This window comes from Ochotona curzoniae, unplaced genomic scaffold (assembly GCF_017591425.1).
Source record: "Ochotona curzoniae isolate NIBS_2020 unplaced genomic scaffold, NIBS_Ocur_1.0 contig_1302, whole genome shotgun sequence".
In the NCBI taxonomy this organism is placed as follows: Eukaryota; Metazoa; Chordata; class Mammalia; order Lagomorpha; family Ochotonidae; genus Ochotona; species Ochotona curzoniae.
Genome location: NW_024465035.1, coordinates 16,248,455 through 16,265,148, shown reverse-complemented (window position 1 = coordinate 16,265,148; position 16,694 = coordinate 16,248,455). Strand labels below are relative to the sequence as shown.

The 16,694-nt window shown below is 47.4% G+C and overlaps 1 long non-coding RNA gene across 1 annotated transcript; it reads right to left on the bottom strand.

Moving 5' to 3' along the window:
- Positions 1 to 679: 679 nt before the first annotated feature.
- On the bottom strand, positions 680 to 15,154 carry LOC121146104. The gene is made up of 3 exons (XR_005882148.1): positions 15,138 to 15,154; positions 1,252 to 1,318; positions 680 to 696 (listed from the first exon to the last, which is right to left on the bottom strand). It is a non-coding gene; the product is annotated as an uncharacterized LOC121146104 (long non-coding RNA).
- Positions 15,155 to 16,694: the final 1,540 nt, after the last annotated feature.

The window sequence follows — 16,694 nt, the reverse complement described above, 5'->3', positions numbered from 1 at the left end:
CCAGCAGCAGGTGTTTCAACTAGTACAACCCGCTTTCCATCACATTCCATTGTCAAGTATCAAACCCAGCCCAGATTCAACAGGGAACATACAGACTTCATCTCTGGAAGAGAGGAGAGCTACAAACCACCTCATACATCACCTCTGTGATTCTTCTCCAAACCCACCATTGCCAAGTTTGTGAAAACATCAGAGAAACTGAAATCGAAAGGTAATTTGTAAAGTTCCTTATGGGGTCTTTCCCAGGGTCAAGCTCAGCAAAGACTGTGGACCTGCTACAGTTTGGAGAAAACAAAGATAAATGACAAGCAAATACAACACAGGATCTGAATTGAATTCTGAAACAGAGGAAGGACATTGTCAGAAAATTAAGTCCAAACAAACTCTCTTAAAAATCAATGCCCTCGGGCCTGGGGCGGTGGCACAGTGGTTAAGGTCCTCGCCTTGCACGCCCGGGATCCCATATGGGTGCCAGTTCTGTAGCGGTGGCCCCACTTCCCTTCCAGCTCCCTGCCTGTGGCCCGGGAAAGCAGTCGAGGACAGCCCAAAGCTTTGGGACCCTGCACCCATGTGGGAGACCTGGAAGAGGCTCCTGGCTTCGGATCGGCATAGCATCGGCCGTTGCGCTCACTTGGGGAGTGAGTGAATCATCGGATGGAAGATCTTCCTCTCTGTCTCTCCTCTGTGTATATCCGCCTTTCCAATAAAAAAATAATAAAAATAAATCTTTAAAAAAAAAATCAGTGCCTTCAGTTGGATAGGTTAAATCATTAGTGTACTATTCCTGAACTGAACAAGAATGCTATCCACATAACATTTATATTGTAATTTATGAAATCTATTTAGGTTAAAGAAATTCTTGTCTATTCTTAGTTTGCATAATAAAAGTGTGACGAATTTCAGTAAACATTTTTTTCCGTATTTATTGGAACCATCATATGGTTCCATCTTTTGATATGCTAATAAGTAACCATATGCTAACTTATATAATTTGTTTCCTAGAATTGAGACAGTCCTGCGTGCTTACAGTAAACTAACTTGATCACAATATGCTGCATTTTAAATCTCCTGCTGAATCTACTTGGATATTTTCTGCAGATTTTGCATCCCCATGAGTAAGAGTGGCCTTTAACTTACTCAACCTCTCCTCGTAAGATTTTCATATCAAAATTAGGTTAGCTTGCCTTTCAACATGAATGGAATGGGGCTGGCATTGTGGCATGGTGTGTTAAGCTCCCACCTACAACATACCATCCCATTCAGGCACCAGCTGAAAACCTGGCTACTGCACTTCCAATCCAGCTCCTTGCAAATGCACCTAAGAAAGGCGGATTTAGAGAGGAGAGACAGAGAGGAAGATCTTCCATCCAATGGTTCACTCAGCAGGTGGCTGCAACGGCTACTGGTGAACCAGTCCGAAGCCAGGAGCTTTTTCAGGTCTCCCACACGGTTGCAGGGTCGCAAGGCTTTGGGCCATCCTCAACTGCTTTCCCAGGCCACAGGCAGGGAGCTGGTTGGGAAGCATGGGTGCCAGGATTAGAACCAGCAACCATATGGGATCCCGGTGCGTGCAAGGCGAGGACTTCAACCACCATGCTATCGCACCAGGCCTGGTCAGTCTTTTGACAGTAAAGACTGTGGTTCTTCCCCTACTTCAGTGATCCCCAAATTTGTTTAAAAATAGATACTGGGGCCAGGGCCAGGGTGTGCAGGCTAAGCCTCTGCCTGCAATGCCTGTAACCCATGAAAGGCACTGACTCTTGTCCTGGCTGCTCCACTTCCGATCCAGCTCCTTGCTTGTTCTTTGGGAAAGTGGACTCAGATGGTGCTAGGGCCCCTGCACCTGCAGGGGAGACCCAGAAGAAGCTCCTGGTTCCTGGCTTCACATTGGCCCAGCTTTGCTCACAGCCATTTGGGGAGTGAACCAGCAGATGAAGATCTCTCTCTGTCTCTTTGTAAATGTCTTTCAAATAAAAATACCTACATCTTTAAAGAATACAAATTAATAAAACATAAATTCTGACTCCGTGGGTCTGAGGTGAGCCCAGAGAATGCGCTCTTCTACTTCCTATCTGGCTGGTACCCATCCAGGGTGCTCATCTGTGGGCCTCACGCTAAGGAGCGAGGGCCCCCTCCCCACTTCTGCCTCAACTGCTGCAAGGAAGGGGGAGGAGGGAGCAGTTTAGGTTGTGGCTTGGAAGGACCTGTCCTAGACCACGTGTCTGTCGCCACAACTGTCTTCCTGGTTGCCAGAGGACAGGACGCTCCAAACTTTCATTTTAAAGCAGAATTCTCTGAGCAAATGAATTTTACTTCAGATCTATCGTTTATTTGAACGGCAAGGTTACAGAGACAGAGACACGAAAAGGGATCTTCCATCTGCTATTTCACTCACTAAATGGCTACAACAGGAGGGGCTGGGCCAGGCTGCCACTAGGGTCAAAGCACCTTGGCTATGAACTGCTGTTTTCCCAGGCACATTAGCAGGGAGCTGGATAGAAAGTGACAGCAGCCAGGACTCAAACTCACGCTCATGTGGAATGCCACGTCACAGGTAGTGGCTTAACTCACTGTGCCACAACACCATATTCTCAAGTGAAATCTTAACATGAAACATGAAACATACAAGATGGACAGCAGCAGAGGTTTCTTGGTAAAGATTCACTTCATGTATTGCAAGGTACAGCGTGCACGTGTTTAAGGGTGAGCACAACGAGACTAACAGAAAAATTCACCATGAGAGCTTGTGGCAGGTAAAATATTGTACGAGCACTATTTGGAAGGCAAGGGAGCTCAGGAGTATAACAGGTCTGTAAGGATTATGGGACAGGGCCAGCATCATGGTACATCAGGTTGACCAGCTGTTCACGATGCCCACTATCCCACATCAGAACCCAAGTTCAAGTTCCAATTGTTCTATCTGGTTCTGTGCTGGTGTGCATAAGAAAGCAGCAGATAATCACCAAAGTCCTGGAGTCCCTGCCACTTGTATGGGAGACCAAGTTAGAATGCCTGGTCCCTGGTTTCAACCTGGCCCAGCTTTAACTGTTACAGACTTTTAGGGACTCTATTTGGTGGACGGAAGATCTCTCTTCCTCCCACATAGTCTTTCCCACTGTCTGTGTTTAACTCTGGCCTAGATAAATAAACCTTTAAAAAAAAATAAATTAAGGATATGGAGAAATGTTTAGCGGAAGTAGCTATCAAAACAATGTCATTGTGTTGAGAACAAAACTCTCTAAGGGCAAGGAGCAGGACATTTTTTTCCCCATAGCAGCCCAGGCTGCCAAATGATGAAATGGGTGCTCATGGGAATTTCTTTTTATGGGTGCAATTTCAGAGAAGTAATTAGTTTTGAGACTGTGTCAAGAAATATTTTCCACTCTTTTCTCAATAAGTTTCTAAGAAAAGATGGTCCTGCAGAAATCATCTTGGATACAAAAGATGAAACTAACATTTGCTGAGTGCCTCCTGTTAGACATGTCACTAGGCACTTTTATTGAAGATGCATTTCTTTTTATTTGAAAAGTTAATTTCACAGAGGGAGAAGAAGAGATGGAAAGAGAAGATCTTCCATCCACTGGTTCAATCCCCAAATGGCTGTAATAACCAGAGCTGAGCTGATCCAAAGCTGGGAGCCAGAGCAAGAAGCTTCTTCCAGGTGTCCCATATAGATGCAGGGTCCCAGGGACTTGGGCCATCCTCCACTGCCTTCCCTGGACATAGCAGGGAGCTGGATCAGAAGTAGAGCAGCTAAGACACAAACTGGTGCCCATATGGGATGCCAGTGCCTCCAGGTTGAGGTTTACTCTGCACCATGCTGGTCTGATGCATTTTTTTTAACCTGTAAAAATCATGAGTTGGAAATGAAACAGATACTAGTATACTATTTTACAGTGTCTGGCTAGCTGATCTTGGCTGGGGTGGGTCTGTGCAGTGGGTGTGGAGGACATGAAAGTGTGAAGAGAACTGAAGGAATCTCCCACCTCATGGCAGGCCCAGTGGGTGTCTCTGAAGGTAATTCCACTTCCTTTTGCACAGACACTGAACCACCCCCTGCTGAGAGTTCTGTAATCTATTGAGGCATTATTTGTCATGGAGTTGGTTTTTACTATCAATGTGAGCTTGGAAGTTGCCGCTGCTTCTAACAGTAAAAAGGGCCTTTTACTATTCATACTGTCTCAGCTGTCCCCATGGACCATATGCTAATCAAGGGTGTTAAGTCCCTGCATGTAGTGGGAATCTATGTTTAGGGTTCTTTCCTTCTTTCCTTGATCTTTAAGTCCCTCCTTCTGCGATGCACTTCCTCCCTTAACTGATTCAAGATTAAATTGTAGAATGAGGATTGTAGTAGGAATGTGTTACTGGTTGATATGTCTATTGAGAACTTCCTGACCACAGAATTAGGATAGCTGATATCCTGCCTCAAGCTGAAACAATTGGCAGAATTATCCTTAGGAATAGCCCACTTGACCAGGTGTAAAAAGCACCAGAGTCTGTGTTAACCTCTGTATAAATAAAGCGGACAGCTTTCTTGCATTGTCCATTACGACCATGAAATCCTAGTGGTCCATTTCTTTTCTCTTTACGCCTACTCCACGCACCCTCCTCGAGTTCTGAACTCGGCTGGCGTTGGACTCCAGCAGATCTTATACCCAACAGCTGGATATTCTTGGCCAGCTCTAATTCTGAAAACCACAAATTTTGTCCTAGAAACTTCTGGATAGGCGGAAAGCTCTCCGAGTACCACGTGCCTTGCGTTTCCTTTGCTCACTCCTGTGACACTGGAGGATCCAGCTGCAGGATGCTGCTCAGAGCTCAAGCAGATGCCCTCAGATCAAATGTACCCCCTTCCCCATCAGGAAAGTGCTGGAGGAAAACATCTGACCCAGACAGGAAATGGAGAAAAGCCCAAATGCCAATGTAGTTCTTTGTGATAAACAGCCCAGTTCGCGATGAAAAATTCCACTTTTAAGTGCATGACAGTGTCTGAGCCTCATGGGAACTGCTTCCAGAAATTAGCTCAATGGAAAAACAGAATGTAGTCCAGAGATAGAAAGTTAACAGTGTTCTGTTAATACACTCCAGTAATCCCCAGGAGACCTACATCATGGAACACTCAAAGGACCCCGGAACACGTTCCAGAACAGCTAAGAAGATTCCCAAGGCCTCTGCTTTAGGCTTAGCCTGCCGGAGCCTGCAGGAGCCTAGCTGGCTGGTGTGCCCTGGGCAGTCAGATCGGGTCACCAAGAGCTCCTTCCCAGGAAGGGCCTCCAGGAGGGGGTTCATCAGTGGGGCCACACTCTCCTTTACAACACGGACTCTGTGTGCAGGTGCACCATGAGTGAGAGCTGATGCCCACCACATTGGTCTAAGGATCGAGGCCCAGGTTCACTGAGGACCCTGCTTCTTCCTGTGTTCAAAACCAGGGACCCAGCACAGTGGCTCAACAGGCTACACATCCACGGGCAGCGCTGTCTTAGCCTGCAAATCTGAGCGTCATCCGCCAACACAAAATTCTTTAATACCAGCCAACAGGCGTAAAGTAGCTCCCTACTTACTCCTTAGAAAAATACAACTCAACCCACAGTGAATACATCTACAAAATAACCATAAGAGCAAATATTTCAAGTATTTATTTTATTTGAAAGGGAGTGTGAGAGAGAGGGAGAAAGAGAGATCTTTCATCCACTGATTCACTCCCCTAAATTGCCACAATGGCTGGAGCTAGGCCAGCGTGAAGCCAGGAACCAGGAGCTTTTTCCAGATTTCCCACAAAGGGTATAGGGGTACAAATACTTGGAGCCAACCTTCACTGCTTTTCCAGGCAATAGCGAGGTGGTTTAAGTCTTTACCTTGCACGTGCCGGGATCCTATATGGATGCCGGTTCTAATCCCAACAGTCCTGCTTCCCATCCAGCTCCCTGTTTGTGCTCTGGGAAAGCAGCTGAGGACGGCCCAAAGCCTTGGGACCCCGCACCCGCGTGGGAGACCTAGAAGAGCTCCTGGCTCCTGGCTTCGGATTGGCTCACAGAGCTAACCATTTCTTCTGAAAGCCCTCACTCCTCTAGTACAGAGTGATGTGCAAAAATCCCAACTGGGTACCCTGTGTGCTGGCTGCTGTTACTGGCTCATTCCTTCTTCCAGTCTCCTTCAGTGAGCAGGGCTAAGTGTGTGTGTGTGCGTGTGTGATGTGTGTGTGTGGGGAGTACATACACATACACACAGGGTCCACTACATGTCTCTGTTTCTCTAAGTTGAAAGCTATAAATTAACAATGACCAGTCACCACAGGGTTGCTGGTTTCCCCTCTATTAGTGCTTTTTCTCTTCACTGTGCATATATATTGAGTCAATCCTCCCATTTGTACTGTGCCTGTCTTCCGTGGCTGCCACCAACCCACACAGATCATCTCCTGCTCACTGCGCTCTGAGATCTGCAGCAAGCCATTGCTCCCACTGCACACTGCCTTTCTCCCAGCCCCGACTCCCGGCGCTGGGATGCTCCTTCCGGCACCCCTCCTCCACTGTGCAGATGCACTTTACATACTGGATGCCAAGCCAGCCGCTCCCCCAGCATGTACAAGGACTTCCTTCCTCATCCTGCTGAAGCTGCTTGAGCCTTCCTTCCTCTCAATTCTTCCTTTCCTTCCTTCCAATTCTTCCTTCTTCCTTCCTTCTTTCCTTCTTTCCAATTCTTCCTTCTTCCCTTCCTTTCTTCCATCATTTAAAAAAAGATTTTACTATGTATTTATTTTTATTTGAAAGGTAGATTTATGGAGAGAAGGAGAGAGAGAGAGGGAGAAAGTGAGAGAGAGAGAGGTCTTCCCATCCAGTACTTCACTCTGTAAATAGCTCCCAAGGCTATTAAATCCAAAACCAATAGCCAGGAACCTGGAACCAGGAACTTCTTCTGGACCTCCCATGTGGATTCAGGGGCTCAAGGACTTAAGGCATCTGTGCTGCTATTGCGCCCCCCAATTTTTTAAAGACTTTTATTATTATTATTATTTTAATGAAAGGCATAATTACAGAGAGAAGGAGAGGCAAAGAATCTGCCACCTGCCGGTTCACTCATCAAATGACCACAATGGCCAGAACTGAGCCGATCAGAAGCCAGGCGCCAGGAGATTCTTCTGGGTCTCCCACCTTGATACAGGGTCTCAAGGACTTGAGCCATCCTCTGCTGCTTTCCCAGGACATAAGCAGGGAGCTGGATATGAGGTGAAACAGCTGGGACTAGAACCCGTGCTCATATGAGATGTTACTGCTAGCAGGCAGAGGATTAGTGTGTTAAGCCACAACATCGGCCCTGACCCCTATCCCACCCCCCCAAATATACTGTTTTTTTACAAAGTCAAAGATAAATAATTTAATTTTAACAGTTCGTTCTTGTTTGTCAGACTAATTTGCAGAATTCAACATTTGGTGATTTGAGTAATGTGTAGGTTAGGTTATAATAATCTACCCATTTCGTTTTCCAGTTTTGATGGTTGAAGGGTCATGTAGGGAAACATCATTTGTGACAAATACAAAAATGCTTTTGAAGGTAATGGGGCTTGTCAGTTGGCAACTTGTGCCAAATGGGTTGAAAGAATTTCTTTGTACAGGTATTGCAACCCTTCTGTTCAGTCTGAGCAGGTACAAAATAAAAAGTATTAAAAATAAAAGCAAGGTGAGGAAGGCTAGGAGAAAGAACTCAGCGTGCTGATTTATAAAAGGATTAGAAGGGGAGCAAGGCCTGCTCTGAGGTCATCTCCGTCTTCAGCAGTTTTGAGACAGGATAGAAACAGGATTCGCAACATCAAACTCCTCCTGAGCTGACCTGATCATGTAGCCGTCTCCCAACTGCAAGTCACCCTACCCAGCTGCAGACCAATCAGAAGCAGTAAGCATCCAGACTCCAACCATGACACAGCCCTCCTGTGCCCTGTTCGGGAGCCCCCCAGCCCTCCCCCATAGTCAGAAGAGCCGAGTACATAGATGTTTAGGTGGTACCATGTGCCAAAGCAGCAGGCACACCTACTTAGAATACCAGGCCAGGTGCAAACCAGCATGATGTTTGCAGAGATGGGTGAGCAAGAAACCAAGAGGGCACAGCCATGCCTCGCCCGGCTACTAAAACTATTCATTCAGCCCCCATCCAGAGCCTGTGCCCGAAACTTTATTATTTAATGTTACTGGAACTTCTTTCTGCTGTACTGTCTCCCTTGTGCTCAAGCGTCAGAGCCAAATCAACCTTCTCTAGGCTGAACAACGGACCTTCTGCCGATTTCCACTACAAGGGGTCCGGATCCCTGGCTCAGTGCACATTTAGCTGACGTGCACATCTGGATGGATCGCATGAATCCGACCTTAAAATAAATACTCGCAATGCCCAGGCCTTTCTGTGGCAATGGGATGCACCAAGAACCACATACGTGAGCAAGATGGGCATGATCACCCCTCCATCCGCGTCACTGGGCTCACTGGAGATACAGATGTATAATGGTTGCAGACACCTGCTGAAATGCAAAATGCAGATATGTGGGTTTCTTCCTCAAGGTAAAACACAAGCAGAACTGGAGGAGAAACTGAGAAAGAAGGGCGATCTCAAGTGCCCACAAGCGTGTATTCAAACATATCTTCTGTGTCCCCAACCCCAAGGTGAAGGTCATCCTTATTAACCTCTAAGCACCCCCTGAAGTCCTCATGTTGATCTATCAAGTGTCTGAGCCTAGCAAAAATGCTCCTTTAACCAACATCCCTGCAGACGCTACAGGTTTCATGTGCACACTGATCCATTCCCAAGTTCAAATCAAATCCCCCATGTGCTAACAACTGGAAGAGAGGCTGTCAGAGAGCCATACCACCAACTAGCTGGAGCTTTTTCTATAAAACTCCCTGATCCAGGTCTGCTCCTCTAACCTAGCCAGTCACTCACATCAGGATAGAAGAAAGTCAGTATTTATTGTGAAGTACAGAGCAAGGAACCGGGCAATTCTGCTTTAGGTCCAGGGCAGAGGAGGGCTGTGTCATGGTTGGAGTCTGGATGCTTACTGCTTCTGATTGATCTGCAGCTGGGTGGGGTGACTTGCAGTTGGGAGACGGCTACTGCAGAGTTAGAGATGAAGGTACTCATAGATTGAAACTGAAGGGGGCTGGTGTGGTGCCCCATTGAGCTAATCCTTTGCACTGTGGCAGTGGCTTCCCACTTTGTATTCTGGCTGTTCTACTTCCAATCCAATTATCTGTATATGGCTTGGAAAAGCAGTGGAGGATGGCCCAAAGCCTTGACCCCTGCACCTATGTGGGAGACCCAGAAGAAGCTCCTGGCTCCTGACTTTGAACCAGCCCAGCTCTGGCCATCGCAGCCATGTGGGGAAGCGAACCAGCAGATGAAAGATCTTTCCCTGGACTCCAACCATTGCAGCCACTGGGGGAGTAAACTAGCAAATGGGAGAACTTTCTCCTTGTCTCTCTTTTTCTGTGTGTGAAATCTGCCTTCCAAATGAAAATAAATCTAAAAGGAGAAAGAGAAAGAGGAGGAAGGGGAAGGGGGAGGAATAATTAGGGATGAGAGGTGAACCTTTAGCTCATATCCAGATTCCTGGTTGGTTAGTGGTACCAAGGACCTTGGCTTTGGTTGGTTAGTACTCGGGGGCTCTCTGCTGGTTGAGTGGGCTCCGGTTATCTAGCAGAGGGGATTACAGGTAAGTAGTGGTTAGTTTCCATAGTTTCTATCCCAGACCTGAAGTTTCCCTGCTTGGACCAGAGATTGATCAAACAACCTCCCCACCCAAACCCACCCAAACCCAGATAATATGGAAGATCTAGGTTTTATCTATTGGGGGAGAAAATGACTTCTTGAATTGGATAATGTGAATCTCTTAGGACTAGCTATGTTACTCCCTCAGTTTGGTAAATTGCTTTTGGACAGGCAAGGGCTCCTTGGGCTAAGTGAGACAGATAAGAAGCTGAATCCTGCCTTTCCATTGTACAACTTTGGTCTCAAGCCTTCAAAGGGGGATTAGATAAGATTTGGAAGAGGGTGGGATTAGTGACCTTATAAGAAAGACCGTGCTGGTGTGGACGTATGGTGTAATAGGTTAATCCTCCACCCTGTGGCATGGGCATTCCATATGCGCACCAGTTCGTGTCCTGGCTGCTCCATTTCTGACCATCTCCCTGCTAATTGTCTGGGAAAACAGTAGAGGAAGACCCACGGGCGCCTGCCCACTCATTAGAGACAGGAAAGAAGTTTCTGGCACTTGACTTCAGCTAGGTTAAGTTCCAGCCATTGCAGCCATCTGGGGAGTGAACCAACAAAAGGAAGATCTCTTTCTATATGTTTTCTTCTTTCTGTAAAATTCTTTTTAAAAAAGAGAGAGACAGAGGCCCCAGGGAGTCTCTCAGCCCTTCCACCATGCCATCACTGGGCTGGTCTGAGCCAGGACGTTGCTCTACATCAAGTCACAAATCAGATGGCATCTTGATCTCAGACCTCCCAGCCTCCCAAACCTTGAGAAATAACTGCTATCCCTCGCCACCTGGTGTGTGGTCATTTTGCAAAGAAGGACCAGATAAAGAAATCAGGCTTTGTTCACCTCCCAGGCAATCCGACTCAGCTGTTCTTTCTCACCACGTGGCAAAGAAGGGTCAGATAATTAATCTAAAAAAAAAAAAAGTCATCTTCTAAAAGTGACACAGCAATGCTCTGGGGACTTTCTGTGATGGCTCATAAAACAGTTGCCATGACAACAACCAAACAAGGCAGTTGACAAATGCCTGCTCCCCGCAGGTTCTACCAGACCCACGTGCTCTGTACTCAAGCTCCCCACTGCACCACCACCAAATGCTACCCCCTGGGGGAGGCCAAGCTATAATCAAATGTTTGGAGGGTTCTGCGCTGAGATGCTCATTACAGAGAATCGGGGTGTGCATGTCAAAGCAGAGAAAAAGGAAGACCTGGTGAGACTGACAGGGAAAAGGTTTGGTTTGAAAGCAAAAAGCTCAGTGAGCCTGAGGGGTAACCAGGCATGAAGCATTATGAACTAAGGATTTTGAGCCACTTGCTTTCTGCTTGAAGCAAGGCCAGGGCCATTGTGCAGCATAGGGCACTAGGGCTACAATGGGTAGTCCGTAGTCGTCATTCCTGGGCCTTGGATGGGGAGACAATCGAAGAACATCTTCGATGACAATCAGCTTTTCAGGTTTTCTGGTTACAAACAGCACTGGGCTGGGGCTCTCGGGACAGCTGAAAATCAGCTTGTGCTTGCAATAACAGCCAAGCAGATCACACCACAGCCTGTCAGACAAGCAGAGCCCGTGATAAAAGCTGAAGTCCCTTGGAGGTCAAAAGAAAAGAGGTCCCTCTCGTCCTTCTTTTCCAAGACCAGTTTGAGTGACAGGCATGTTCACGTCCACAGATTGATTGAAAAATGGCCTCCCTCGAAGACATGTGAAGTGTGATTCCAAGGTGTGCTTGGTTGACACTAAGACACACTTTGTGCAGCACACCCGGGATAGCCATGGGGGTGAGTGCAGCATGGGGGTACAGTGCAGTGGGCTTGGAGTCCAGCATGATGATTCTGGGCCCTCAATTCTCTGTGCCAACTTGTTTAGGAACTATGTAGAAATGTTAAGATCAGAGGATCCTTGCAGCCACTTGAGGAGTGAACCAGCATGTGAAACATACTTGTCTCTCCTTCTCACCGGAAATCTGCATTTCCAATTAAAAATAAATGAATCTGGAAAGTCAGATATACATAGAGAAGAAGAGACAGAGTAAGATCTTCCGTCCACTGCCATAATGGCTGGAGCTGAGCCAATCTGAAGCCAGGAGCCAGGAACCTCTTCCAGGTCTCCCACACAAGTGCAGGGTCCCAAAGCTTTGGCCATCTTCCACTGCTTTCCCAGGCTATAAGCAGGGTTGCCAGGAGTAGAACCAGTGCCCTTATGGGATCCTGGAGCGTGCAAGTAGAGGAATTTAGCCACTAGACTACCGTGCTGGGCCGTAACAGGCTAATCTTGCATCTGTAATGCCAGCATCTCATATGCCATATGGGAACCAGTTTGTGTCCCATGTGCCCCCACTTCCAATCCATTTCCATGTTTATGGACTGGGAAAGCACTAGGGGATGGCCCAAGTCCTTAGCACCCTGCATGCACATGGGAGACCAGGAAGAAGCTCCTGGTTCCTAGCTTTGGATCAGCTCAGCTCTGGCCACTGCAGCCCTTTGGTGAGTGAACCAGCAGATTGAAGAGCTCTTTTTCTCTTCTTGCTGTAAAATCTGCCTTTCAAATAAAAATAAATCTTAAAAAAATGTGATCCTATGGTTAACCCTGTTATTGGGTGTGAAGAACATAGAGAGGAATAAAGTAAATAAAATTCTTTTTTTTTCTTTAAAAAAAAAAAGCATCATTTTATTTACTTGAAGGGAAATACAACACAGAGAGAGGGGGAGACGGAGAGAAAGCTCTTCCAACCACTGGTTGGCATCCAAAATGGCCTCAACAGCTGAGCCAAGCAGAGAACAGGAGCTAAGAACTCCTCCTGGGTCTTACACATGGTTGCTGGAGCCCCCATACTTGAGCCATCAATTTATTGCTCTCCCAGGCACATTAGCAAGAAGCTGGATTAGAAGCAGAACAGCCAAGACTTGAACCAACAGTGTTTCAAGTGGCAGCTTAACACCTCTGCCCCACACCAGCTACAATAGATAACCTTATAATTGCCAAGGAATTTGCATTCTGATAGGCCAGAACAATCAAGGTGATAATAAATAACCCAGCTAATTTTAACTACGGTGACTGCTTTCTGTGATTAAAGCATAAAGCTGTGAGCACAGACAGCGTGCCTGAAGTCTGAGCCTCTCATTGTGCTGGCCATCGTGGCTGACACTGACATTGTGGCTGTGCTCATCCCCCTAGGGCCGACAAGAGCACCTCAAAGAGCCCAGGGTGGGATGTGGGTGGGAACCTTCTGTCATTTCAGCAGCATGTTGTCCTGGAACCCTACTGCCAAGCAACCATGCCAGAACCATGCCATTGGCAAACCTGGCAGAGAGCTTAGAATCCAGCTGAGCAAAGCCATTTTCTGCCAAGCAGGAGAGCGCTCAGCCAAGAGCCCCTTGGCTTCTGGAAGTCCTCTGCCCAACAGGTACTTTCAAGAGAGAAGACAACCAGCACTGGCATTCTAAATACAGGGAAGAAGATGAGCCTGAAACATTGCTGGCGTGGACAACCCTGCAGCAGTCACGCCTACGCTTGACTGGTTCAAGGGTACTTCCTATCCAGCTTCCTATTCATGGCATAGGAAAGCAGCAGATGATACAACCTTTGGGCCCCTGAACCCATGCGGGAAACCCAGAGGAAGTTTCTGGCTCCTGGATTTGAACCAACCCAATTCTGGCCATTGCAGTCATGTGAGGAAGTGAACCAGAAGATGGAAAATTCTTCTTTCTCTTTCCGTCTCTTCCTCTCTCTGTAACTCTGCCCTTTCAAATAAAAAAAAAAAAAATCTTCTTTTCTATAAAAACAATTAAGTCCACCAAGAGAGCAGGAAGAGCAAGGCTCAAGGGCAAGGACATTTTGGGGAGATAAGACAGGAGGTATAGAGCCAGGCTTGCTAAACAGAATGTCAAAGGATCAGGTGAGGAAGTTCAAGGGGAAAATGATGGAAAACCTTGGAGGCTGAGGTTCCCTTTGACTTCTGAGCAGCATCTGGATTTGACTCTGATAGATGAGAAGCCCAGGACCCAGCCAGACCAGGGCAGGGGAAGAAGGTGGCTCCTGGGGTGTCTAAACAAGCATCCCTTCCTACTAGGTTATCATCACCACGGGTCATCTGACATTACCCCACACTGTTGCTTTGCAGAAGCCTGAGGGTCTCATTGTAATACGAGTGTGGTTTATTCATGAACCACTTCCAGGGCAACATGATGTATTTTCTTCTACTCACTTCTCCAATAGGAATGTTTGTTTGATTTCTAAACATACCTTTATTGTGTTGCATCTATAAATGCAATCCAAATTATTTTTTTTTAAAAAATCCAACTCTGCCTTCTATAGAAACTTCGTAACAATAATAACATGAACTTCATGAGGTATACACAATTTAAAAGGGGGTTCTGGGGGGCTTGAACCACAGAGTCTCTACTGCCTGGGTTCAGGTCCCGGCTGCACCTCCTGTTAACGCATGCTCAGAGTGGCACATGATGACCCGGGCGGTTAGGTCTCTGCCACTCACGTGAGAAACCCAGGCTGAGTTCTCCGCTCTCGGATCTGCCTCCGCAGCTGGAGAAACTTGCTAAGTTGCATCAGTAGACAGAAAAATTAATCACAAAATAACAAATATGGTGTACTTCCACCTGAACCTGGTACTACCCGAGTATCAAGTTCCTGGAGGCACCAAGGAGAAGGGGATTGTCAGGGATACGGAGAACTGGTGTTAGGTGGGTACCAAGTCTCTGTCGGGGGAGTTAAGAAACTGCGGCACAATGTCGTGAACATACTCAACAGCACCAAGCATCCAAGCAAAACAGCGCAGGTGGTGATGTTCATCCTGCCTGTGTTTTAGCACAGTGAAGAGTGATGTCAAAATGGAAAAAAAAGGGAGAGCAATAAATGTGAGAAGCCTGGATCCAAAGTTGAGTCCATGTTTAACTTCCACAGACCCGGCTGAAGCACTTCCCAGGGAAACTGCCCAGCTTTCCGTGCCAGTTATGATGTAGGGTAAGTAGTTAGCTAGTTTAACCTCAAGAGTTGAAAGTCACACCCTACTGCATCATACATAAACCTCTCTCCCTATCAGTCAGTCAAACAACCCCTTCCTGAGCAAGTACTTCCCCTTACCTGGGACCTAGGAGTGGTGTGTCACCACTCCCTTTTCAATCCAAGCACCTAAGAAGCACACAAGGGAGGAAGCATTCTCTCTCTCTCTCTCTCTCTCTGTGGACATAGCAGTCTGGAGGTAGATTTCTCTCCCATCGTTCCCTCCTCGGCCCACTCTGTCCCTGAACAAAGCCCATATGTGTTGGTAGATTCCTCATCTTTTAGATAAACCTTGTCACTGTAGATCTGTATTGGCGGTCTCTGCTTAAAGCACTTTTTCGCTAAGAGGCAAGAGCCTACAGGAAATGGTAACCCCAAACTTACGCCCAGCAGCACTGTGTGCGAGGCACCTGGCTCTGGCAGCTTCCGCGTTGCCAGCCTTATCCCCATCGTCGTGTGTGAACAAGCAATCTGGAAGGAGAGGGGATAGACACGGATGGCCTCACTATTACGCTCAGAGAAACAGCCCCCTACCCAGCCTTGTCCAGGTAACGCTCCAGGGGAGCCGTGGAGTCAATTTATGTTGCAGCCTGTAGCTTTAAATCTCTGCGGGCTGAGAAAATTTCCAGAAAATTCAGCTGTTCTAGTCCTCTTCCCCATCCCACTCCCTAAGTTTCCAACGATGACTCCCGAAAACCACAGACTGGCCTACATATCTCCATCAAACAGCTGTCCTGCGGGATCACTGAAATTTGAGTTAAAATTAGTCTCAGGCTCCGAGGAGGAAAAGTTGGACCCCTGAGAACAAAGCCATCTTGGAAACATCCCCACCTCCATACATAGGGCCACAAGGGGCTGACCCAGCTGTGTCCCGGAGCTCCTGAGTGCTTCTTCCCCTGTCCCTTACACCACACCACCCTTCCCCATCCCGCCCCCAGCCAAATCTGGGCCTGGAAACAGTCCGTGGAAACCTTTCCCCATTCTGGTTCCATCCACAGAGGGCAGACAAGGAATGAGGGAGGGAGCGTAATGAATTTCAAGCTTGTGTCACGATTTCCATTTTCTAAATTCCCAGATGGGCTCCTAGACTTCAAATGAGGTGCTTGAATTCAGTTGTGAAGGAAGGCAAATTGTCATCTCGGCTTTTGCTTCCAAGATACTGCGATGGCATACCCCGTGTTTCTCAGTTACAACCCATCCCTGCTAAATCATCTCAGGTATTCAGGTCACATCCCCAAACGAGAAGAATAAGATGCAGGTGTCTGGAGCAGAGAACAAGAATTTTCGAACGGGGCTAGATTTTTGCAGCACCAGGAGACAGTTTTCTAAACCTCCATGCACCTAAAGAGGACCTGGTTTAGGAAGAGACTTTTCCCTTTTGCTTGGTGGGCTGGGCTGGGCTGGGCTGGGCTGGGCAGTGGGAGTGAGGACCAGCCCACCTGAACTCTCTGTGGCAGAAGGGAATTAAAGCGAAGCAGGAGAAACAAAAGTTTCCGACAAGCTCATCTCCTTGGTGCTGCTTTCAGGGCTGCTGTGGGGGTGGAGAGTGCCTCCTGCCGCCCACTGGGGCTTTTGTTCTGCAGACTTTCTGAAGCAGATTTTGAGTGACAGGATCAGATGAAGCCAACTGCCTAGGAGAGAAATCTGCAGCAGAAAGGAGAGCAATTACCTCCTGCATTTGTTCATCAGCCCCTGGGAACCATGACCTTTTTTTTTTTCAGACTTTAATTTTGTTTGAAAGAGAGTGAATCTTCCCTCTGCCGGATAATTTCCGGATAGCCATAGCAGCCCGAGCTGGGCCAGGCCAATACAGACACGCCAGGCGCTTCACTGGGGTCTCCCTTGCAGGTGATAGGAACCCAAATACTTGGGCCGTTTCCCTTGCTGTCCCAGGTCATTTGCAGGGAGCTGGATCAGGAAGTGGAACAACTGGGACATGAA